Source organism: Bos indicus x Bos taurus, chromosome 3, assembly GCF_003369695.1.
Source record: "Bos indicus x Bos taurus breed Angus x Brahman F1 hybrid chromosome 3, Bos_hybrid_MaternalHap_v2.0, whole genome shotgun sequence".
Taxonomy (NCBI): Eukaryota; Metazoa; Chordata; class Mammalia; order Artiodactyla; family Bovidae; genus Bos; species Bos indicus x Bos taurus.
In genome coordinates, this window is record NC_040078.1 from 19,578,613 (window position 1) to 19,602,336 (window position 23,724).

At 43.5% G+C, this 23,724-nt stretch overlaps 1 non-coding gene across 1 annotated transcript; it reads left to right on the forward strand.

The window, feature by feature from the left end:
- The first annotated feature begins 18,073 nt into the window (after positions 1 to 18,073).
- LOC113890569 lies at positions 18,074 to 18,178 on the forward strand. The gene has a single exon (XR_003510533.1). It is a non-coding gene; the product is annotated as a U6 spliceosomal RNA (small nuclear RNA).
- Positions 18,179 to 23,724: the final 5,546 nt, after the last annotated feature.

Sequence of the window (23,724 nt, forward strand, 5' to 3'; positions counted from 1 at the left end):
GCTCTTGGGCGACGACGTCAACCACTGCTCCTCCCTCTGCAGGAGGGCTCGTAGCGGGGGCGGGATTTGTAGTGTGGAAGGAACCGGCACCTGAAACCTGGGACGGGCTTGCAGACCGGAAGTAAGGGAGAGGTGACGTTAGGGTGCTGGCGTGGCCAGGTCCATTTCAAAAGGGATCTTAAAGCGGCAATGTGGTAGGCTTCCTAAGCACGGAGAAACGGGATGGAGAAACCCTCCCCACCTCCGTTACCCATTTAAAGAGCTCTCGTCTTCCCCGCCCCTAGCAGGGGTAGGGGGTGGAGTCGTGGCCGGTTTTCCCGCGCTTTGTGGCCCTGCCCCCTGAAGGCGGAGGAAGAGGAGGGATACTCCGAAAGTGTTACTCTCTAATCGGCCTGGCGGGTTACAGTCCTTGGGGGGGCGGGGCGGGGCGGGGCGGGAGGTGGGGGGCGGTTCCCAAAGAGTCAGACACGACTTTGCGACTAAACAACCGCAAGTCAGCAAGCGCTCGCTGAACTCGTTTGCAAGTCCAGTATACCACCTCATATATACCCCAGCCGGCCCGCAAGCCTACCTATTCCGCCTTGCACACAGCCGCTGGAAACCTTATTAAGATGTTTCTATTGTGCTTTCCAAGACTCCGGGACCCAGGACACTATGGCGCTCCCTGAGAGAGTGGGTAATAGCGATTGTATTGAAGTGTGAATCAGAACCTCCGGATGGGAGTATCGGGCCACCATTTGTCAAATGGTTCATCGGGCAAATTGCTCAACCTCCTCAACCAAATTTTCTCATGGATAAAATTGGAATTATAATGCCCACCTGACATGATTTCTGTGATGATTTTAACGGTTTAAAATGTCAAAGTGAAAAAAAAAGTGAAAAAAAAAATAATTAAATAAATAAAATAAAATGTCACAGTGCTTTGTAAAGCCATGGCAAATGGGATTAGGAACCCCTTCTCCAGCTCTGAATTTCGCAAGGTTGCGTGCAGTTGTCCCAACTCACAGCTCCTCGTCCACCTCTGAACAAATTAGAATCGCATACTGGATGTTTGTGAATGTATGGGAATGCCCACGGGCATTCCATTCTCCTCTCCTCTGAGTCTTCTGTGCTGCTATGCTTAGTCGCTCAGTCCTGTCCGACCCTTGGCAAACCCCATGGACTGTAGCCTGCCAGCTCCTCTGTCCAAGGGATTCACCAGGCAAAAATACTGGAGTGGGTTGCCATGCCCTCCTCCAGCGGATCTTCCCAATCCAGGGACTGAACCCACGTCTCCTGCATTGCAGGCAGATTCTTTACCACTTGAGCCACCAGGAAAGCCCATGGAACCATAATTACGACTCATATACTGGTACTATTGTTGTTGTTCAGTCACTAAGCCAGGTCCCACTCCATGTGACCACATGGACTGCAGCACACCAGGCTTTTCTGTCCTTCACTATCTCCCAGAGTTTACTCAAACTCATGTGCATTGAGTTGATGATACCATCCAGTCATCTCAGCCTCTGTCATCCCCTTCTCTTCCTGCCTTCAATCTTTCCCAGCATCAGGGACTTTTCCAGTGAGTGGGCTCTTGGCATCAGGTGGCCAAAGGATTGGAGCTTCAACTTCAGCACCAGTCCTTCCAATGAATATTCACAACTGATTTCCTTTAGGATTGACTGGTTGGATCTCCACGCAGTCCAAGGGAGTCTCAAGAGTCTTCTCCAACACCACAGCTCAAAAGCATCAATTCTTTGGCATTTAGCCTTCTTTATGGTCCAACTCTCACATCCATACATGACTACTGAAAAAACCATAGCTTTGACTAGACGGACCTTTGTCAGCAAAGTAATGTCTCAGCTTTTAATATGCTGACTAGGTTTGTCATAGCTTTTCTTCAAAGGAGCAAATGTCTTTTAATTTCATGGCTGCACTCACCATCTGTAGTGATTTTGGAGCCCAAGAAAATGAAGTCTCTCACTGTTTCCATTGTTTCCCCACCTATTTGCCATGAAGTGATGGCCCAGATGCCATGATCTTCATTTCTTGAATGTTGAGTTTTAAGCCAGCTTTTCACTCTCCTCTTTCACTTTCATCAAGCGGCTCTTTAGTTCTTCGCTTTCTGCCATAAGGGTGGTGTCATCTGTATATCTGAGGTTATTGATATTTCTATCAGCAGTCTTGATTTCAGCTTGTGCTTCCTCCAGCCCGGCATTTCTCATGATGTACTCTACATAGAAGTTAAATAAGGAGGGTGACAATATACAGCCTTGATGTACTCCTTTCCCAATTTGGAATCAGTCAGTTGTTCCATGTCCAGTTCTAACGGTTGCTTCTTGACCTGCATACAGATTTCTCAGGAAGCAGGTAAAGTGGTTTGGTATTCCCATCTCTTTAAGAACTTTCCACAGTTTGTTGTGATTCACACAGTCAAAGGCTTTGGCTTAGTCAATAAAGCAGAAGTAAGTGTTTTCTGGTGGATACATTGTGGTATTTCATTGTGGTTTTCATTTGTATTACACTGTTTAAAAATGTTAAACACCTTTTCATTACTCTTATTGACCATTTGTATCATCTCTTTTGTAAAGTGCTTTGTCCAGGATTTAATTGTTAGTCTGTTCATTTCTTTGTTTTTGGCCATGCCATGTGGCCTGTGGGATCTTAGTTCCCTGAACCCACCAGGGACGGAACCCACGCCCCTCTGCAGTAGAAGCATGGAGTCTTAACTACTGGACTGTCAGGGAGGTCTATTTTGTTTGTTTTTGTTTTATCTTGTTTTGCTTTTTGATTTGTAGTTTTTTATATATTCTGGACACAAGTCCTTGTCAAGAATGTTAATTTCAGATTGGAATTGCACTTCTTCCATCTTTTCAGCCTTCAGTCAGACTGGCAGAAACTCTTTGGGAAATAACATCATGATGGCTGCCCAAGAAGAACCCCAGGTTCAGTTCAAACTTGTATTGGTTGGTGATGGTGGTACTGGAGAGCTACATTCATGAACCGACATCTGACTGGTGAATTTGAGAAGTATGTAGGTACTGATTGGAGACTCTCAGTTGGTATTTGTTGCCATGCCTGCTCTTGCCCCACTAGAGGTACAGTATGAACATGATCTAGAGGTTGCTCAGATGACTGCTCTCCCGGATGAAGATGATGACCTGTGAGAAAGTGAAGTTGGGGTCCAGCATCAGAAGTCCAGTTGTATAGGCAACTGTTCTGTGATGTCAGTGGTACAGCAAGTTTGCCACTTTATTCCATAGCTAAGCAGAACAAGTGCTTAATGTTTGAATGCTGAAGGAGCTGGATGGGCTTTGGAGTGAATGTGGCAGGTAAAAAATACACCTTCGTTTTTGGACCTGCATGTTTAGGTGCTGTGGGACAGTTATTTCCTCCTTGAGTTTCAAATATGAGACTGCCATAAGACTTCCTTGGTGGCGCAATGGATAAAAACCCACCTGCCGGTGCAGGGGACACAGTTTCAATCCCTGGTCCGGGAAGATCCCACATGCTTTGGGATTACTAAGCCCATACACTGAGCCCATGCTCTAGAGCCTGTGCTCCACAACGAAGAGTAGCCCTGCTCCCCACAACTAGAGGAAGCCGTCTCACAGCGACGAAGACCCAGTGTGGCCAAAAAACAATAAGTTTTTTTAAGTTTAAAAACAACTGCTATAGTCACATCATAATGTTGAGAGGTGGAATCTTGTTTGTTACTGTCGTTCTCGTTCCTTTTTGTTTAGAATCAGAATAAAGTAGTTCAAACATCAAAAAAAAAGAGAGAGAGAGAATGTTAATTCCAGATATTTTCTTCCTGGCTATAGCTTGCCTTTCTATTTTCTTTCTTTCTTTTTGGCTGCGCTGGGTCCAAGTTGGTGTGCTCAGGCTTTCTCTAGCCTCGGCGATGAGGGGCTACCCCCTGGTCGCCACGCTGGGGCTCTCACTGCAGTGGCTTTTCTTGTTGCAGAGCACAGGCTCTAGATGGAGCATGGGCTCAGTAGTGTGGGCACGGGCTTAGTTGTCCCAAGGCATCTGGGATCTTCCCAGGCCAAAGACTGAACCTGTATCCCCTACACTGGCAGGCAGGTTCTTAACCACTGGACCACCAGTGACGTCTGCCTTTCTACTTTCTTAACGATTTTTTTTTTTTGGTGAACATAAAGTTTTAATTTTTTGTGGTAAAATTCACATATTATAAAATTAACATTTTAAAGTGAACAATTGAGTGGCATATTCATATTGTTGTGTAACCACCACAGCTATCTAGTTCTAAAACATTTTCATCGCCCCAGAAGGAAACTCCATACCCATCAATCAGTTGCTCCCATGCCCCACCCTCTCAGCTCTTGGCAACCAGCAGCCTCTGTTCTGTTTCTATGGATTTAACTATCTAGATATTGCACACAAATGGAACCATGCAATATATGACCTTTCATGTTTGGCTTCTGTCACTTAGCAGAATGTTTTCCAAGTTCATCCAAGAAGTTTCTTTTTGGGGGGCTGCTCCACATGGTTTGTGGGCTCTTAGTTCCCCAGGCAGCGATTTTACCTGAGCCATGGCAGTGAAAGCTCAGAGTCCTAAGCGTGGACCACCAGGGAATTCCCAGAATTTTTAAAATTTTAATAAAGTTCAATTTATCAACCTTTCTTTTAGGTTAGTGTTTTCCACCTCCTGTTTAAGGTCAAGAAAAAAAATTTTTTCCTTAGCAGGCTTGTTTTACTTTTCACTTTTAAGTTCATGAGTGTTAGTCACTCAGTGGTATCTGACTCTTTTCGACTACCCCCCACCAGACTCCTCTGCCCATGAAATGCCCTGGAGTGAGTTGCCCTTCTATTCTGTAGGGTAGCTCCCCAACCCAGGGATCGAACCCAAGTCTCCTGCATCACAGCAGACTGTTTACTGTCTCAGCCACAAACCTAGTGTAAATTAATGTTTATATGTGGTATGAGGTTAAGAATCAAAGTTCCATTTTTCCTCCATGTGGATATACACCATTTATTGAAAAGATCATCCTCTCCCCCACTGAATTGCAATGGAGTAGTCTTGTGTGTGTGTGTGTGTGTTTTTAATAAAGTGGTACTAAAAAATAATAATAAATAAATGGTACTTTTTTTTTCAGGGTGAGGGGCTATGCTGGGGATCTTAGTTCCCCAACCAGGGGACAAACCCATGGCCCCTGTGGTGGAAGTGCAGAGTCCTAACTACTGCACCACCAGGAAACTCTTAGAATTGTATTCTTGAACTGGATAGTTCCAATAAATCTTCTGATAGCCTCTCAGCTTTCTGATCATGGAATACATAGCAGCCTCCCCAACTGACTGGTTCTGACATGTTCTGAGAATTATTCCTGGAAGCCCAGAGTAGAGCCCTCTCCTACTTTACTTCTAATAACTTGGTAAAAATCTAATTCAATAAATTCTTTTCTCCTCAAAATACCTAGGCTAGATTTTCTTTACTGTACGGAATACTGACCAATCCAGTCCTCACAGTTGTTTGATCCCAGTGCTATTGGTGGCTTATTATTGTTACCTGGAACTTAAATTTATCTTATTTCCCAGGCAGCTGTCTTGCTAAAGGGTAGGTGGGACTGTGGTAACAAAGAGGGAAAAGCTTTCCTGTGGTTTATTTTAAATTGTTGCAACCTAAGGGAAAACTGAGCCACTGAAACCTCCATATACGTGCATATACAGAGCCCAACCAAAAGTCCCCTCGGGGGCTTCCCTGGCAGCTCAGTGGTAAAGAATTTGCCTGCCAATGCAGGAGACACTGGTCCGATCCCTGATCTGGGAAGATCCCATATGCCGCAGAGCCACAAAGCCTGTGCACCACAACCACTGAGCCTGTGCTCAAGAGCCCGTCCAAGAGAGGCCACCCCAATGAGAAGCCCTCGAGCCGCAACTACGGAGTAGCCCTCACTCTCCACAACTAGAGACAGCCTGCGCAGCACCAAAGACCAAACACAGCCAGGAATAAATAAATAAACAACGGAAAAAAAAGTCGCCTCAGCCTCATCCTCCCCAACCCAACAACACTCTCATTCAGGTAGACTTAATCTTCAGAAATTGGAAGCCCTCACACCCCTTACCCTAACACTCCCTCTCCAATCCACACCTTTTCCCTGGGTGACCTTGTCCACAAACATTTATCACCTTGGCCTAATGACTCTGCATCTCTCACTCAGATCTTCCACCTGCATTCCAGAGTGCCACCAAAAATACCAGACACTTCCAAGGCCCCATAATGCGAACCAAATTCACTGCTTTCTACCAAACATTCTCTTGTTTCTGGATTTGCATCTCAGGGAAAGTTACCACCACTAACCCCCACAGAGAAACCTGAGAATTGTCTTCTCCTCATCCTTCTTTCTTATCCCCTGTCATGACCAAAGCTTTTCAATTCCACCTCCTTAATAACGCTCAGAGTCCCCCCTCAAGCCCACCATCACAATCCTTGTTCCAGCCACCATTATATCTAGCCTGGGTGTTTTCGAGAGATTCCTCATCCTTGCCCCGCCCCAAATGAAACTAATCATACTCGAATGCCTAAAATTCTTCACTCTCTTCAATTGCCTGCATGATAAAGTCCAAACTTCTTGGAATGTGTGAGGGTGAAACAAAGACATTTTACGTCAACAGAAAGAACTTTTTACCAGATTTACTCCTGGAAGAATAAAAATTATCCCAGAAAGAAGATCTGTAAAGCAAGAATTAGTGTGGAAAAAAATTAGTAAACTCATGAATAAAGTTAAATCAACACTGCTTATATATGAAAATAATGATAATATCCAATTTATGTGGTTTTAAAACAAGATAGACATTTGGGTATAGAGGGCACATTGAATATGCTCTTTTTTTTTTTTTTTTTCCTTCCTGAAATCTACTGAAATGACAGTAAAGAGTTTGTTTTTTTTTTAAAGACTGAAGCTCCCAAAGACAAGGAGACTGGAAAAGACAACACCATTGGATGCTTAAAAAGCCGATAAATATATGTGACTGACTAGACAGATCAAAGAAAACTGAATTCTAAGTCAGTGGGTAAAGCTGAAAAAACAAACTGATAACACTGCAGATGAAGAACCCCCTGATTATCAGGAGTCAGCAACACCAGATACGTCTGAAGCGGTTGATAAATGCGGGATGAGAAACAGGAGAACTATTTGAAACTCTGTTTGAGGAGGGGTGTGTCCCAGGTCCACACAGCAATTTGACTGCCTCTCCTCAACCACAGTAGAAACCTGGAGGTTCATGCTCCAGAGAGGACCGAGAGAACATTTACATCCTATATTCTGAGAACCCCAGCCTTTCCCCCCAGCTCAGTACCCAGAACACTGGCAATCAGGACTATAGTCTCCAAGTAGGAGACTGGAATAGGTTTGCTTTGGAGAATCTGATCTAAAGATACTGACATTTGGGGTTCCCTCAAGAAAAGACCTGGCTAGATCATCCTACAGAGAACTTTACAGTTAACAGCTCCCCAGAAAGTCTCAAAAATATTGTCTCCCACACACACTGAGAAACTAAAACGTAGCTGTGACTGAGAGAGTCAGTCCACCCTGCCGTTCATCAAGCTGGGATAAGAGACACAGAAAGCCAGCAAAGTTAACAAGAAACACTGTTTCCCCCAAGCTATGTAGCAGAGACATTCATAACAACCCCTTTCTGTGACTATTGCTTTCTTATGCACTGAGAAACCCTGTTCTCTAAAATCATAAACTATAAGAAACATTGCTGTTGGAAAGCATATCAGTAAGAATGAGTCATTCTCCTTTTGCCTGGAGGATCCAAGTCACCCTGAGACGGAGGAGCAGCACCGATTGTTACAGCCAGGTGCAGAGCTTTAGATAGGGGTTTCTGGACATATCATTCTACATCAGTGTTGACTTCAGACTCCAGACGGGTACTAACCTCTGTAGACAGGACCCTATTTCCTTTGAACCTCCAAGAACACTGCTTCATTTAAATGTCACCTAAAGGTTCACCCTTGCCCCCAATCCTTGAGCACACATATCTTGCCCTTTATTTCATGAAATGCCTCACATTTTCTTCGGTCTGTGATCTCCTTCACTGCCACAGGCCAATAAGGTCATGCTGGTGGTTGGCTGGTTGGGCTAGAATAACTCTCTCAAAGAAAACTGGGGCCTTTGGTCCACCAAAGCAAAGATGAGACCAAGAAGGAAGTCCAGTGGAATATGGGAAATAGGATCCAGACTTCCCTAGTGGTCTACTGGTTAAGAATCCGCCTGCCAATACAAGGGGCATGGGTTCAATCCTTGGGCTGGGAAGATCCCACATGCTGCAAGGCAACTGGACCCGTGCACCACAACTACTGAGACCACACTCTAGACCCCACGAGCCACAACTGCTGAGCCCACATGCCCTAGAGCCTCTATTCTACAACAACAGAAGCCACTGCAATGAGAAGTCCATGCAACCGCAACTAGAGAAAGCCCCTTGCACGGCAAAGAAGACCCAGCGCAGCCAAAAATAATCCATAAATTAAAGAAATAAATGAAAAATTTCAAAAAAGGATCCAAAAAAGTTCAGTAGGATTCAACGTAGAGAAGAAGTCAGGAGTTCGAATTCCCAGGATGAGCATGAAGGGAGAGCATAGAGGAAAGGGCAAGGAGGCCAGACAGGCACCAGCAGGAGGCTCAGAGGAAGATGTCTGTGAGAAAGTGAGATTGGTGGATGCATTCAGATGAGATCCAGACAGCTGGAGAAGAGCTTGGGGTCAATTAGTAAGGGTCATAGTGATTCATCTATGAATATTATTTGCATAGTCAAAATAATGTAAATTCTGAATAGTCCTTTAACCAAAATTGTTATATGTAACTATATGGAGGAAATGGGGGAAGGAGAAGGCAGATGTAAAACAGCCGAGCCCTTTTGTCTATTTTAGAAATCAGTGCCTAGGGGCTTCCCTGCTGGTCCAGCGGTTTAAGAGTCCGAGCTCCCAGTGGAGGGGGCCGGGGCTGATCCCTGGTCAGGGAACTAAGATCTCACATGCCTCACAGTGTGGCTTAAAAAAAATATCAGTGCATAATGCTATTAAGTAAAAAATCAAGTAGTCACTGTATGTTACTTAGATATATGAAAAGAGATAATTAATAAAATACCAGATACAAGATTTGAAAGTGGTTGCTTCTAGGTAGAGGGAAAGGGGGAGAGTAGACCAGAATGTTTTGTTTACGCCTGTTTACGAATATTAGAACTGTTTAACTTGAGGAATTCCCTGGTAGTACAGTGGTTAAGACTGCGCTTCCACTGCAGGGGGAATGGGTTCAACCCCTGGTCACAGAAATAAGATCCCCAAAGCCATGTGTTACCCACCCCCCACGAAGATTCAGTAAATTAAAATTCATACCCATTTATATGTTGATTGGAGAAGAATGGCACCCCACTCCAGTACTCTTGCCTGGAAAATCCCATGGGTGGAGGAGCCTGGTAGGCTGCAGTCCATGGGGTCGCTAGGAGTCGGATACAACTGAGCAACTTCACTTTGACTTTTTACTTTCATGCATTGGAGAAGGAAATGGCAACCCACTCCAATGTTCTTGCCTGGAGAATCCCAGGGATGGGGGAGCCTGGTGGGCTGCCGTCTATGGGGTCACACAGAGTCGGACACGACTGAAGTGACTTAGCAATAGCATATGTTGATTACAAGAGACATACCTAAAACATAAGAAATAGCTTAAAAGTAAAAAAACAGAAAATATATATGTGCCAAGCAAATACTAAACAAACAAATAAAACAGCTGGTGTAGGTATGTTACTACTAGATAAAATAAAATTTATGACTAAGAACATGAACTAGAGATAAAGAGAGCTGCCACATTGATATGTTTTAATGCACCAAGAAGACATAATTATAAACCTATGTTTCTTAATAACACAGCTTCAAATTTATAAACTGTCAGAACTCCCAGGAAAAATTAATAATTACAATTGTGGGAAATGTTAACATATTTCCCTCAGTTGATTAATGGATCAAGAAAAATGTGTTTTGGACTTCCTGGAGTCCAGTGATTAGGAGTTCATTTGCCAGTGCAGGGGACATGGGTTGGATCCCTGCTCTGGGAGGATTCCACATGCTTCGGGGCAACTGAGCCCACGCACCAAAACTACTGAAGCTTGCGCTCTAGAGCCAGAGACCAGCAACTGCTGAGCCTGCGCTCTGTAAGAGAAGCTACAACAATGAGAAGCCCAAGAACAACTAGAGAGAAGCCTCCGCTCAGTGCAACTAGAGAAAGCCCACATGCAGCAATAAAGATCCAGCACAGCCAAAAATAAAGTTTTCAATAAAAAGAAAAAATATGTTTCAGTAAGAATATAGGAGATCTGAACAACATAATTGAAGGTTTGACCTATTATCTAAAACCCTGCAGCCAATAATTGAGGGTACATATTCTTTTCACATACACATACAATATCTTTAAAAGATTTGTTGAGGTATAACTGACATACAGTAAGCTGCACATATTTAAAATGTACAATATAGGGGAACTTTCCTGGTGGTCCAGTGGCTAAGACTCTGAGCTCCCAATGCAGTGGGCCTGGGTTCAATTCCTGGTTGGGGAACTAGATCCCACACGCCACAACTAAGACCTGGCACATTCAAGTATATAAATCAGTTCAGTTCAGTTCAGTCGCTCAGTCTTGTCTGACTCCCCCATGAATCGCAGCTCGCCAGGCCTCCCTGTCCAGCACCAACTCCCGGAGTTCACTCAGACTCACGTCCATCGAGTCGGTGATGCCATGAATCGCAGCTCGCCAGGCCTCCCTGTCCAGCACCAACTCCCAGAGTTCACTCAGACTCACGTCCATCGAGTCGGTGATGCCATCCAGCCATCTCATCTTCTGTCATCCCCTTCTCCTCCTGCCCCCAATCCCTCCCAGCAACAGTCTTTTCCAATGAGTCAACTCTTCGCATGAGGTGGCCAAAGTACTGGAGTTAAGTACATAAATAAAAATAAATTTTTTAATTAAAAAAATGTGTACGTTGAAACCAGGTGGTGCTAGTGTAAAGAATCCACCTACCAACACAGAAAACATGAGACATGGATTCAACCCCTGGGTCAGGTAGATCCCCTGGAGGAGGGCATGACAACCCGCTACTCCAGTATTTCTGCCTGGAGAAGCTCTCAGATGGAGGAGTCTGGCAGGGTACAGTCCATAAGGTTGCAAAGAGTTGGACACAACTGAAATGACTTAGCAGGCACACACATATGCACATGCCTCCATTAAAAAGGAAATAATATTCTGCTTAGGAAAAGTGCTCTTTGCTTCAGGCACACACAAAATCACGAATATAAAAGTTGACTGAGAGTCTTATTAAATGGAGCCTGCTGGATTGAAAGAGTCAACTGTTTCTCTACCCTCCAAATGGAAGCAGCTCAGAATGGTAGCTGCTAAATAGTCACCATACCAAGATCTAACACAGATTCCAACCCTTTCTCAAGCACCCTCTGCTCAGTTCAGTTCAGTTGCTCAGTCATGTCCGACTCTTTGCAACCCCATGGACTGCAGCACACCAGGCTTCCCTGTCCATCACCAACTCCCGGAGTTTGGTCAAATCAGGTCCATCAAGTCGATGATGACGTCTAACCATCTCAGCCTCTGTCGTCTCCTTCTCCTCCTGCCTTCAATCTTTCCCAGCATCAGGGACTTTTCCAATGAGTGGGCTCTTGGCATCAGGTGGCCAAAGGATTGGAGCTTCAGCTTCAGCACTAGTACCTCCAATGAATATTCAGGACCGATTTCCTTTAGGATTGATTGATTGGATCTCCTTGCAGTCCAAGGGAGTCTCAGGAGTCTTCTCCAACACCACAGTTCAAAAGCATTAGTTCTTTGGCACTCAGCTTTCTTTATGGTCCAACTCTCACATCCATACATGACTACTAGAAAAACCATAGCTTTGACTAGACTTTTGTCAGCAAAGTAATGTCTCAGTTTTTAATATGCTGACTAGGTTTGTCATAGCTTTTCTTCAAAGGAGCAAGTGTCTTTTAATTTCATGGCTGCACTCACCATCTATAGTGATTTTGGAGCCCAAGAAAATGAAGTCTCTCACTGTTTCCATTGTTTCACCTTCTATTTGCCATGAAGTGATGGGACCAGATGCCATGATCTTAGTGTTCTGAATGTTGAGTTTTAAGACAACTTTTTCACTCTCCTCTTTCACTTTCATCAAGAGGCTCTTTAGTTCTTCTTTGCTTTCTGCCATAAGGGTGGTGTCATCTGTATATCTGAGGTTATCGATATTACTCCCAGAAATCTTGATTCCAGATTGTGCTTCATCCAGCCCGACATGTCTCATGATGTACCCTGCATAGAAGTTAAATAAGAAGGGTGATAATATACAGTTTTGATGTACTCCTTTCCCAACTTGGAACCAGTCTGTTGTTCCAAATCCAGTTCTAACTGTTGCTTCTTGACCTGCATACAGATTTCTTAGGAAGCAGGTCAGGTGGTCTGGTATTCCCATCTCTTTAAGAACTTTCCAGTTTGTTGTGATCCACACAGTCAAAGGCTTTGGCATAGTCAATAAAGCAGAAGTAGATGTTTTTCTGGAACTCTCTTGCTTTTTTGATGATCCAATGGATGTTGGCAATTTGATCTCTGATTCCTCTGCCTTTTCTAAAACCAGCTTGAACATCTGGAATTTCATGGTTCACACACTATTGAAGCCTGACTTGGAGAATTTGGAGCATTGCTTTGCTAGGGTGTGAGATGAGTGCAACTGTGCATAGTTTGAACATTCTTTGGCATTGCCTTTCTTAGGGATTGGAATGAAAACTGACCTCTTCTAGTCCTGTGGCCATTGCTGAGTTTTCCAAATTCACTGGCATATTGAGTACAGCACTTTCGCAGCATCATCTTTTAGGATTTGAAATAGCTCAACTGGAATTCCATCGCCTCCACTAGCTTTGTTCATAGTGATGCTTCCTAAGGCCCGCTTCACATTCCAGGATGTCTGGTTCTAGGTGAGTGATCATACCATCATGGTTATCTGGGTCATGAAGATCTTTTTTGTATAGTTCTTCTGTGTATTCTTGCCACCTCTTTTTAATATCTTCTGCTTCTGTTAGGTCCATACCATTTCTGTCCTTTATTGTGACAGTTCCTTTGGTCACTATGAAAAGTTCCCTTGGTATCACTAATTTTCTTGAAGAGATTTCTAGTTACTCCCATTCTATTGTTTTCCTCTATTTCTTTGCATTGATCACTGTGAAGAGGTGCAAAACCCAGCAAAGACCAGATTAGCAGTGTTATTTTCTCCTTCAAACCTTAAAAAATAATTAGGGAGGATAGTTAGAGCACAGAAACCAACATGCGAAATGTGATCTTTAGGGTTTAATATGCTACGTAAGATCTTTGGGTTTCCCCAGTGGCTCAGCGGCAAAGAATCTGCCTGCAGTGGAGGAGATGCAGGAGACTCAGGTTCAATCCCTAGGTTGGGAAGATCCCCTGGAGGAGGGCCTGCAATCCACTCCAGTATTCTTGCCTGGAGAACCCCACAGAGAGAGGAGCTTGGCAGGCGACATTCCATAGGGTTGCGAACAGTCAGATACAACTGAAGCAAGTGAGAACGCGTGCATGCACTCACTTAAGATCTTTGGCCATAGTAACTCATGCTTAAGAATTGACTGGAAGCCTACTATTTATTTCAGGAAACTATGCTAACAAAAACAAACGTAACCCACATCTGGCCTACAGCAGCTATGGCTGTTGGCAAAAACACTGAATCTCTTACACAGAAGAGGCTCCCTCTAGAGGTAGCTGCCGAAGGTGTGTAGCCCTTAAGGAGAGTGTTACCCACAGGGCCCACTTCAGATGGGTCATGAGAGATGGAGGATGAGAAACAACTTCCCTGGGACTTCCCTGGAGTCCCGTGGCTAAGACTCTGCACTCCCAATCCTGAGGGCCTGGGTTTGATCCCTAATCAGGGAACTAGATCCCACATGTCGCAACTAAGAGTTCACATGCCACAACTAAAAATCCTGCATGCTGTAACGAAGATCAGAGATCCCACGTGGTGACACTAAGAAATAAGTAAATACAAATAAACACGAAAAAACCCATGGGTCACAAAGAGTCAGACACGACTGAGCAACTACCACTTAGGCTCCCCTGGTTGGCTCCGTGGTAAAGAATTCGAGTGCCAATGCAGGAGACTTGGGAGATGCAGGTTCATTCCCTGGTCTGGGAAGATCCCCTGGAGAAGGAAATGGCAACCCACTCCAGTATTCTTGTCTGGGAAATTCCATGGACAGAGGAGCCTGGTGGGCTACAGTCCATTGGGTCACAAATAGTTGGATATGATTGAGCATGCACACAAGTACGAAAAAAAAATAAAAAACAACCTCCAGGAGGACAGAGCAAGGGATCATGGGAAACAATGAGGATTTTCCCGAGGGGGTAGAACTTGGGGAAACCAAACAGACCAAGCAAGGAACTTACTCCTGTGTTGGGGCAGGTGGTCCTTGCCCCCAGGATCCAATACACAGTGTTGTTCTGGTTATCTATTGCCACCCAAACACTGAGTGGCTCAGAATAACAATTATCTGTTATCCCCAGAGTTCCCATGGCTCCTAAGGGCTTGGCTGGGCACTCGAGGTATCTTACGTGATTACAGTCACACAGCTGCAGCTGGAGCAGCTCTGGGCTAACTGGGCATCTCACTTTCTTCATATATTCCTGGGGCTTCTCAATGGCTCTCTGTTTGGGCAAATATGGGCCTCCTCACAAGATGGTAGAGATGGTGGCCCTAGGGCAGTTGGAGTGCTAACTAGGGGGTCCCAGCATAAGTGTCTCAGCAAATAAGGCAGCAGCTGCCTTGCCTTTCAGGGCCCAGCCTCAGAGGCTATAGGGCATTACTTCTGCTATGCTCTACTGGCCAAGAGGCCACTAGCACATCCCAGTTTAAGGGATGAGAACATATACAATCCATCAGTAGACCAGTGACCAGTGACTGCTGGGTGCTTTCCTTTTCTGAATGAGAGTTTTGCTTGTGGTGGACTTTCCACCATTGTATATCAGATGTGTTGGGGACTGAAAACTTGTCTTTGGTTTACAGCTTGCTGGACCACAAACAGCCACATGAGGAACTTAACAGATTCTGAGTAGCTAAAGGGATGTACTGTTACACAGTTTGGTGGTTACCTATCTAAACTCCATTCTCTGCTTCTTCCTCAGTAAAACAATTCTTATATTTCCCACATTCCCTTGCAGCTAAGAGTGGTCATGTGACAAAATTCTGGCCAATGAGGTGTCAGCCAAAGTTGTTGGATGAGACATCCAAGAAGGCTATTTTGTTTGTTTTTACTGCACCACACAGCACGTGGGATCCTAGTTCCCTGACCAGGGATTGAAGCTGTGCCTCCTGCATTGCAAACTCGGAGTCTTAACTGCTAAACTGCCAGGGAAATCCCAAGAAGGCTTTCTAAAAGGGGGCAAAAAAGCTGATATGGATCCTTTTCTGCCCTTTGCCATTTCCTCCTGATTTCTGGCTGGAATGCAGAATATGACAACTGGAGCTCCATTCAGTCACCTTAGACCACCAGTCTTAAGAATGAAAACCACAGTCTGAGAATGGTGGTACAGAAAGATAGAAGGACCCTGGGCTCCGCTGACAATGGAGCTACTATGAACCCTCTATCTGTGGACATTTTTCACACAAGAGAAAAGTAAAATGTCAATCTTATCTCTGGTCTCCATTATTAGCTGCTAAATGCAGTTCCTATCTTAGAATGTCTTCCTCACTCGATTATCTAAGCAGGGACTCTTAGTTTCACTCTTGTTTTTATTCCCTGAAACTTACATAGAATCTGGCAATAAATACTGATTGAATGAATGCCTACCACTTTAAGTTCTAACTGATTTATTTAACTGTCTGGGTTTGTTAAGGTACAAAGAATCCCGCGCCACCCCACCCCCATCCCATCCGGCCATCAGCTGCTATCTTCAACTCTGCTCTGTCAGCAAACTTCCCCATCCTTGGAACACATTTCTCAAGTATACCCCATGGTTTTCTTGTTATTTTCATGGAATACAAGTCTTGAACAGTCTGTTTTTAAAATTTTCAATCTTATATTCAATTCCTAGCTCACTCTCCACCCCCCAACTCAAGTTGGACTCACAGCCCAGAGATCTGAAACAGCAAAGTGGGGAGAGGGCTACCTTTATCTTCAGTCTTCTTTCACCCTCCCTCCGCTTCCTGCCTCTGACTTCTCCAGGCTTGGAATAGTGGGAGAAAGAAAAGGGTAGTTTTATATGAGCAGGTCTGTTAGAACCTTCCATATGACAGGTGCCTAAGTGCTAGCTTTCTCCTGGAGGGTGGTATTTGAGGAGACTCACAGGCCCTCCACACTGCACACCCCTTGGCACCACAGTGCATCTCCAACTGATGTCCTGCAGAGCATCCTGAGCTTCTTCACTGTTCCTTGCCATTAGAGTCTTCTTGCCCTGCAGGGACCTCTCTTGGACAGAGCCCCATCTATACGGTTAAAATCCAGCTACTCTCCATGATGTCCTCCTGGCCCATGAGAAACGTCCACATCCTTATCATGCCAGATGCTAGACATACAGGCTACTCTCGAGCACTGCCATTCCTCGTCTGGGCTCCAGTCATTCCCTAACGTGCCCTGTTCACCAAACCATCAGCAGATACTTATCCCTGTGTTCATATGTGTCTCCCAAATGCCAGTAAACTCATGTCAAATTTTTCCAAAACTCTCTGACAGGGGGCCCGGGTTTGATCCCTCTTTGGAGAACAGATCCTACATGCCGCAACTAAAGATCCAGCATGCAGCGACTGAAAAAGATCCTGCGTGCCGCAACGGAGATTGAAGATCCCGAGTGCCCCAACTAAGACTCAGCACAGCCTAGTTAATTAATTTAAAAAAAACCCTCTCTCACAGTGCTTTGCTTGTGCTCTGTTGCAGCACTGGGATAACAATTCTACTACCCAAGAATCATCCAGTCAAGGAGTGATTTTCCTGCAGGCACCCCTAGTCTCGTGGTACCCTCCTTACTTAGTCTGTAGCCTCTGCTCACCTTCCTAAGGACGAAGTAGGGGAGATAACAAAGCTCTATAGAGCAGACCGACAACTCTATCGCCACAACTCTTCATTCCCTTGTCAAGAGTCTCAATTGTAGAGGCTGAAGATGATGATAAGGGACCACCATTGTAAGAGGAGTTATTTTCTTTTGTCTGTCCAGTAAAGTCTTTCTCTACCATGTAGGGAACCCACATGCTTTTCTTTCCCTGAGGACTCAGCTCAAACTCTAAGACAACAAGAAAAATCTCTTCGAACATCCTCTTACACATGCATTACAACTTTTAATTTTTACAACCACCTCATGAGTTAAGAGAAACAAAGTAATTAAGACTTAAGGAAGTAGGACCTCCTGGTTAAACATGGTGGATTGCGCACACCCATTTATCTCTGCTCCATCCAGAAATCCCATCAAAAGGAGAGTACAGAAATCAAAAGGCATAAAAGCTCAAGAAGAAGACTAGAGACAATGAAAGACGTAATTTTGAAAACAGGAACGTCTCATGTGTAAGGTTTTAAATCCTTAAGTTTGAATATTTTCCATTCTACTCATGAGGGAGAGAGAGGAAAACCAAAAAGGCATGAAATAATTGGAGTCTTAGAACTTGTAAAGACTTTAAAAATTGAAAGTGTTTAGTCCTCTGGCAGTAGAGGCAAGAGGACTGAAAATTTCTTTTGGGGATGATGACTGACACAGGGAAAAACCTTAACAGGAGCTAGAAGACCGATCCCTCCCTCACCCATACCACAGTGAGTCACCCCCAGCTGACCACCTCTGGCCCCTGCACTGGGCTTCTAATCAGCAATTTTGGACCTCATGCCTGAATTGGAACAGACAGCCCAAGTTCACAAGCCTCACACATAAAAGAAGCCAAAAGAAAAGGAACCTGGAGTGTGACATACAATGAGGGGACCAGAAGAAAATGTCCTCCAAACTGCAATTAATATCACCAGAAATCAATGGAAAACATTGCACCCATGACAAAAGAATGGATGCTATTATTAAAAGAAACGTTCAGAAAATAATAAAGACTTGTGCTGGCTTCTACAGGGCATATACTAAAGTTGGAACAATACAGACAAGATTAGCATGGCCCCTGCACAAGGATGACGTGCGAATTCATGAAGCATTTCATGCTTTCTGTATAACTGATTCACTGTGCTGTACACCTGAAACTAACACAATATAATAAATTAGTTATACTTTAATATGTTTTTTAAAAAAAGAAAATAAGACTTTCTGGAAATTAAAAATATGAAGTGATCAGTTAAAAATAAATACATATTTAACCCCCACCCGCCAAAAAAAAAATGAAGTGAGGGACTTCCCTGCTGGTCTAATGGTGAAGACTCCACCCTTCCACTGCAGGGGGCGCCAGTTGGATCCCTGGTTGAGTAACTAAAATCCCACAAGCCTTGGGGTATGGCCAAAAAGAAAAGAAAAAAATATATATAAATGGATGTTTGTAATTTAATAAAAAGAATTCTGAGCCAAAGTTGAAACTTTCCTGGTGGCTCAGTGGTAAAGAATCCACCTGCTACTGCAGGATATTTGGGTTTGATCCCTGGGTTGGGAAGATTCCCTGCAGATGGAAATGGCAACTCACTCTAGTATTCTTGCCTGGGAAATCCCATGGACAGGGGAGCCTGGTGGGCTACAGTTCATGGGGTCTCAAGAGCCGGACTCGACTTAGCGACTGAACAACAAAGACAAAGTTGAAGAAATATCCTGGAGGATAGAATAAAAATACAAAGAAATAGAAAATATAAAATAAATGTAAGAAAATTAGAAATTCAGTCTAGGAGACAGAGTATCTGGTTTTAGAAAGTGAGAAGAAATAAAATAATCAGTAGGAAAATCATTAAAGAAATAATTTAATAACAATTTCCTACACTGAAGGACATGAGATTATAGCTTGAAAGGACCCATGAAATTGCCAGCACATTAAATTAAAAAAACAGGGAAACAAACAAAAATTTTTAAAAATCAATACCCAAAGGTTTTTCATCATCAAATTGCAGGGTAAATATTAAGAGCAACTTGTAAAGTCGTCCAGAGAGAAAAATCAGGATGCATACAAAAGATACTCAGTTGCATACTCAGAATGACACTGGATTTAATAATATTCCTAAAAATTAGAAAACAATGGGACAATGCCTTCAAAATCCTAAAAACATTATTTTTAATCTAAAATTCTATACTCTGCCAAGATATTTTCAGGCATGCAAACACAGGAAATTTGTTTTCTGGGCTCCCTTCCTCAGGAAGCTTGTGGATGAAGAATTCCACTAAAACAGAGCAGGAGACCAGGGAAAATCAGAACGTAGTATCTAGGAAACAGGATCCACAGAGAAGACAGACAAAGGGATTCCCTGGATGAAGGCGTAGGGAAGAATCACGACAATCTTGCTGCAGGCCTCATGCAACCAGCCAGATCAGAACAGAAGGCCATCACACAAGGTCATCAAGCTCCTACTTTGAGAGGTTTACACTTCTAACAGAGGGAATGAAAACAAAACAAAGAAACAAAAAAGCCCAAGGCAGTTATAAATTCTGGGGGAAAAAATATGCATAAGAGGCAGATTTAATAGAGGCTTCAGTTCAGTTCAGTTCAGTTCAGTCGCTCAGTCGTGTCCGACTCTTTGCGACCCCATGAATCGCAGCATGCCAGGCCTCCCTGTCCATCACCAACTCCCAGAGATCACTCAGACTCACGTCCAATCGAGTCGGTGATGCCATTCAGCCATCTCATCTTCTGTCGTCCCCTTTTCCTCCTGCTCCCAATCCCTCCCAGCATCAGAGTCTTTTCCAATGAGTCAACTCTCCACATGAGGTGGCCAAAGTACTGGAGTTTCAGCTTTAGCATCATTCCTTCCAAAGAAATCCCAGGGCTGATCTCCTTCAGAATGGACTGGTTGGATCTCCTTGCAGTCCAAGGGACTCTCAAGAGTCTTCTCCAACACCACACTTCAAAAGCATCAATTCTTTGGCACTCAGCTTTCTTCAGTCCAACTCTCACATCCATACATGACCACAGGAAAAACCATAGCCTTGACTAGATGGACCTTTGTTGGCAAAGTAATGTCTCTGCTTTTGAATATGCTATCTAGGTTGGTCATAACTTTCCTTCCAAGGAGTAACCGTCTTTTAATCTCATGGCTGCAGTCACCATCTGCCGTGATTTTGGAGCCCCCAAAAATAAAGTCTGACACTGTTTCCACTGTTTCCCCATCTATTTCCCATGAAGTGATGGGACCAGATGCCATGATCTTCGTTTTCTGAATGTTGAGCTTTAAGCCAACTTTTTCACTCTCCACTTTCACTTTCATCAAGAGGCTTTTTAGTTCCTCTTCACTTTCTGCCATAAGGGTGGTGTCATCTGCATATCTGAGGTTACTGATACATCTCCCAGCAATCTTGATTCCAGCTTGTGCTTCTTCCAGCCCAGCGTTTTTCATGATGTACTCTGCATATAAGTTAAATAAGCTGGGTGACAATACACAGACTTGACGTACTCCTTTTCCTATTTGGAACCAGTCTGTTGTTCCATGTCCAGTTCTAACTGTTGCTTCCTGACCTGCATATAGGTTTCTCAAGAGGCAGGTCAGGTGGTCTGGTATTCCCATCTCTTTCAGAATTTTCCACAGTTTATTGTGATCCACACAGTCAAGGCTTTGGCATTAATAGTAAACAAATTTCTCTGATGGCTCAGTGGCAAAGAATCTGCCTACTAATGCAGGAAACACAGGTTTGATCCCTGGGTTGGGAAGATTCCCAGCAAAAGGAAATGGCAACCCACTCCAGTATTCTTGCCTGGGAAATACCATGAACAGAGAAGGCTGGTGGGGTTGCAAAAGAATTGGACAACTCAACGACTAATCAACAACGAAAACAAACCTTACAAAATCATAATTATATAAACAATGAATACCAATTTATCCAAAAATTACTGTCTACTATTGGAAGAGGAGATGAGTGTTATGTATTGAGTAAAGGGCTAAACCCTAATCATTTATTTTAAAAAGTATTCTAAGTGAACTGTTTTTATTTTATTACCAAAATTTATAATACAAAGTTTAAAGTGATATTTCCTAAAAGCAGTAGGTTGGAGAGGTTTATTTTGTTTCTGATGAGCTATGGGTTTGGTTTTTCTCTCTCTCTCTCTCAAAAGATGCAGCAAATTTCTACATCTGTTATAGCATTTCATGGAGGTCTCTCTCTATGTACATTAAAAACATTTAAAAGCTGCAGTCTTTACAACCCTATGGACTGTAGCCCAGCAGGCTTCTCTGTCCATGGGATTCTCCAGGCAAGAATACTGATGTGGGTTGCTATGCCCTCCTCCAGGGAATCTTCCCAACCCAGGGATCAAACCTGCACCTCTTATGTCTCCTGCATTGGCAGGCAGATTCTTTACCACTAGAGCCACTTGGGAAGCCCTAAAAGCATCTATTAGAAGTGTGAAAAAATAAGTGTATAGAGAATTCCTTGGCAATCCAGTGGTTAGGACTCTGCCCTTTCACTGCCAACGGCCCCCGTTCAATCTCTAGCTGGGGAACTCAAATCCTGAAAGCTGTGCAGCCAAAAACAAAGAGGAAGAATTGTATAAATTATCCATTCCTCTCTCACACAATATGAAAACAGTGTTAACAACTTAAGTCAGTTTTACCTGACATGGTGATTAAACGTACAGATTAATTATGCCCAAGATGTACTGAATGAGTATGTCTCTGAGAACTAGAAGTGACATTTGATTGAGTCCCCCAGTGATTGTTAGGAGTCCTGAAGGAATCTACTAGAAAAATACATTTTGGATTACTCTACTGTGCTTTCACGTTATAATAATCTGTGTGTGTTATCACTCAGTCATGTCCAACTCTGTAACCCCATGGACTGCAGCCCACCAGGTTCCTCTGTCCATGGAATTTTCCAGGCAAGAATACTGGAGTAGGTTACCATTTCCTTCTCCAGGGGATCTTCCTGACCCAGGGATCAAACCTGGGTCTCCTTCCCTGGCAGGCAGATTCTTTACGGTCTGAGCCACCAGGGAAGCCCTAACACACAATGTGCTTTCACATTATAATAATTTATTTTGCATCAAATTTGTCCTCTTAGGATAGGAAAATATTTTCCTCGTTGCTCTGAGGTACATAAAGTGTTGTTGATTCAACAGTACTTCATTCTGTTGTTTCATCATTATAGTCTGAGCTCATTTGACATATTGCTCTGATTTCTCTGTCTTAACTTATCAGATAAGGGCCTTGAGCATGATTCATATTTTATCTCCATTCTATTCTCAGGAAGATCAATAAAAGAATATCTCACAAGTATTTGTCAAAACATGACATTACCTTATAAAATAAAATCTGAGGAAAAATATCCTTTATTAAATTATATGACTTCACTCTGTATGATGCACTCTAGGTCCAGCTGTGTCTCCACAATGCCATTCCTTTTTATGACTGAGTAGTATTCCATTGTGTTTATGGGCCACATCTTCTTTACCCAATCTTCTAGTGATGAACATTTAGGTTGTTTCTATATCCTGGCTATTGTAAATAGTGCTGCATTGAATATTGGGGTGCAAATATCTTTTCAAATTATGTTTGTTTTTCTTCTGCGTATATGTCTAGGAGTGGGATTCCTGGGTCATACGTTCTATTTTCAGTTTTTTAAGGAACCTCCATACTGTTCTCCATAGTGGCTGCACCAACCAATATATATTCCCACCAACAGAGTAGGAGGGCCCCCTTTTGTCCACACCCTCTCCAGCATTTATTCTTTGTAAATTTATTGATGAGGGCCATTTTGAGAGACAGCGGTGAGAAATATCAACAACCTTAGATATGCAGATGATACCACTCTAATGGCAGAAAATGAAGAGAAACTAAAGAGCCTCTTGATGAAAGTGAAAGAGCAGAGTGAAAAAGCTGGCTTGAAACTCAACTTGAAAAAAATTAAGATCATGGCATCTGGTTCCATCTCTTCTGGCAAATAGAAGGGGAATAAGTGGAAGAAGTGACAGCTTTCTTTTCTTGGGCTTCAAAATCACTGCAGACAGTGACTGCAGCCATGAAATTCAAAGATGCTTGCTCCTTGGAAGAAAAGCTATGACCAACCTAGACAGCATGTTTAAAAAGCAGAGACATCACTTTGCCGACAACAGTCCATATAATCAAAGCTATGGTTTTTCCAGTAGTCATGTATGGATGTTAAGAGTTGGACCATAAAGAAGGGTGAGCGCCAAAGAATTGATGCTTTCAAACTGTGGTGTTGGAGAAGACTCTTGAGAGTCCCTTGGACTGCAAAGAGATCAAACCAATCAGTCCTAAAGGAAATCAGTCCTGAATATTCATTAGAAGGACTGATGCTAAAGCTGAAGCTCTAATACTTTGGCCACCTGATGGGAAGAGCTGACTCATTGGAAAAAAAAAAAACTCTAATGCTGGAAAAGATTGAAGGCCTTAAAGGAGAAGGGGGCAAAGTGCACTCGGCAGTCTCATGGATCTGTCTCTTGCTTCAACAGTGCTTGAAAGGAACAGACCCAAGGACACCCCCTTGCTCCAGCCTGCAAACACCCTCCAACTTTTTTTCCAGTTGCAGCCTTTGGAATCAGCCACTCAGCTGTCTATGATCACCAGGACCAGCCACCATTTTTTGCGCTTCACTCCTTATTACCGATCAACC